Genomic DNA, 2,910 nt, shown 5'->3' on the forward strand with positions numbered 1-2,910 from the left:
TCCTGCACTGGAGGGTTAAGGACAACGTGATTATATCGAACCAAAATTGAAATGTGCAAGTTGACTTTCCTAGTTATACGTCTTCATTTTTATTCTGGGTTTAACAACCATGAGTTTATGACGTATTTTACATGATTAGTTGGCGACTGGACCTTATTGTTTATATCTCTTATTAAGGATCCATCCATCCATACATCAATTATCAAAACCACACACTTACAATCCGAGTCTAGTTTCATATGCTGCGCTGCTGAGCGACCCGCAGAATATTATGCATGAGTACAAGTCACAAGCCCCGTTTCCACTAACACGGGGCCGGTTCTAGCTTGGTGCCTTTTGAGACCGAGGCAAAAAGATGCAGACTCTCCCCGTCGGGGAATCGAACCCCGGTCTCCCGCGTGACAGGCGGGGATACTCACCACTATACTAACGAGGAGATGTACGCGCACTACTTTTACATCTTCAAGATAAACAGCGGATGACTACTAACATTTGCGAGTAATCAATGACTGAGCTTCATGTCATGACCATGGTGCTCAAGAGAAGAAAAAATACATAATGTACGTCCACTGATACCAGAACAACCATATAGCTTTATACTAAGACGATGATTAAACGGAAAATTCCTTTACAAAACACTGCCACAAAATCATAGTTTCGCAATATTACATCGTGCAACGGGACACAGTGTAAGTACGTGAAGTCGGTAATTAAATCAAGAAAAAAAAGTGAGAGGAAAAGAATACTTTTCTATTATCATATTTTTCTAACTGGCCAAACTGAGTCATATTTTGATTATACACACTAACAGAAAAACAGTGCAAATCTCCGGTAGTCCGTTTCACTTGCGCTCCGCTATGGGGCAGTAACAAGCAGAGCTTAAGTGTGGAAGGAAAAAAAAAACACAGGACAGCATCAATCCCAACTTCACAAACGCCGGAGATCGAGATGCTGTAAGCATGACAATTAACATCTTTATCCAAGGGAACAGCTGCAAGACACAGATGCCGCGCCTAACAAAGGTAGGATCGATTCCGAAGTTCAGGCATTTACAGACGCGGACTCTTCTGGAGTTGATTTTTTTCGGGAGATACGCATCAACTTCAAAAGTATGAACCGCATTATATCTATATCTGTTATGACGTTGTAGCTATTGATACTGATGCATCACAAAAATAATTTAAATGTTTTTTCATTCTGACATATGTTCGTTCGGACGAGGATTTTATTATATGAGATAAGTTTTAAATGAAAACTTTTTTTAATCTATATGATTAATTCTCGAATCTAAGCCAGACTTCACATAAATCATTCATTCATAAATATAATGGAACATACAACATCCAGGTATCCATGAAATTTATGATCAGGCTATACGTTTGTGATAACAACAAAACAACACAACATGTATATTTACAATATATGGGCCTATTGTTTAATATTGCCTCCAAATTATAGCCAGACAATAACGCAATAGGCCGACATCAAACTATTTTCATGTAAAACAAAAGTGCTGGCAGTTTGCTTGTGCTTACAGACCCCGCCTTGAGCCCATCCAGAAAGATCCCAAAAATAACCGACAAGCAAAGGTTGTAACAATCTGAGCATGTTTAGTTTAATGTAATCAGGAGCCGAATTAATAACGCGAATAAATGATCAAACCGAAAGTCTGTAGTCGGGAATATCCGATAACGTCTTTGACGTGCAGTTAAGATAGTCAGAGGAAAAACCTTGTAGTTTACTTATATATATGCCTAAATATATGAGTGTGTCTCTCCGGTGATTTAATGATGAATATAACGATTACATATCAAATCACACATTAAGCAATTATTATATTACTAGGTTGAACGTTTTCACTATGTCTGTCGTCACCTTGATTTCACGATTTTGACTATTCTTCTTATCCCAGATTGAACAAGTCATTGTGGCGATGCAAGATCCCGACATGGGGATAAAGATGAAGAATCAAAGACTGTTAATCACAGTGATTCCACATGCGATGACAGGTGCACGATACATATTTTACTTTTTAAAAATAATTTTTCGTGCCGCCCGGGTTGTCTTACACCCGGCCGTGCAGTGTCCCGGGGGCCGGGTCCTAATGGTCATTTAAGCCCTTCACAGGAAAGCCCATACATCGGCGGTCTTCGGGAATCCTGTGCATTAAGACTGTCATCGATCTCCTTGCGCTCATATTTATTTATGTAATTTATTTATCGAGTTCAGCGTTTTTGATTTATGACGGCTTAATGCATTTCTCGACTCTAACTAGATGCCTTCCTCGCTATGCCTTCCCAGGAAATGATATCGTGGAGTGGCTAATTCAGAAGTACTCCATCATGGAAGAAGGTAGGGCCGAGAAGTATGTAGGGAAGCGTTACCTGGTGCTCTTATGTGAGGTTAATCGATTGTTTTTTTCCCTTCGTGACGACGATGGCGCCCCTGCTGGCGAAAGACGTCATCAGGTTTTTTTTTTTTTTGTAATAAAATAACAGAAATAAACGAGTCTTTTGAATAATAAATACAAATGAAGTAATAGAATTTGTCATCCATACAACAGATTAGCCTAGCTGCATTTATGTGTAAGCATATGCAATTCACGTGTCTGACAGAAGCATGTTCTGTTCCATTGATATTGCTGAGCCTGTGAATTAATAAATGTCAGAATTGAGCTTGTCCATAACATAGACACCCCATTCGCCTGAAGCTTTTGGGATTTTCTTCCCCTGGCGTCAATTTATCTGCTGAATTATTTATCTTTCTGCTGAGAGGCTATTAGTACAAATAATCTGTAGGCCAGTCCCGAGTCGCGCCGCTACGCATGCTGAGCTGTACGGTTTGATAGTCCCGATGCAAACTTCGCTGATAGCCAGAGGCAGTCAGTCATGCCTGGAGAAATATCGCTAT

General features: G+C 39.8%; 1 non-coding gene across 1 annotated transcript; it reads right to left on the reverse strand.

The window, feature by feature from the left end:
• Nucleotides 1–364: 364 nt before the first annotated feature.
• On the reverse strand, nt 365–436 carry trnad-guc (transfer RNA aspartic acid (anticodon GUC)). The gene has a single exon. It is a non-coding gene; the product is annotated as a tRNA-Asp (tRNA).
• Between the last annotated feature and the right edge of the window lie 2,474 nt (nt 437–2,910).

Source organism: Brienomyrus brachyistius, unplaced genomic scaffold (assembly GCF_023856365.1).
Source record: "Brienomyrus brachyistius isolate T26 unplaced genomic scaffold, BBRACH_0.4 scaffold201, whole genome shotgun sequence".
Taxonomy (NCBI): domain Eukaryota; kingdom Metazoa; phylum Chordata; class Actinopteri; order Osteoglossiformes; family Mormyridae; genus Brienomyrus; species Brienomyrus brachyistius.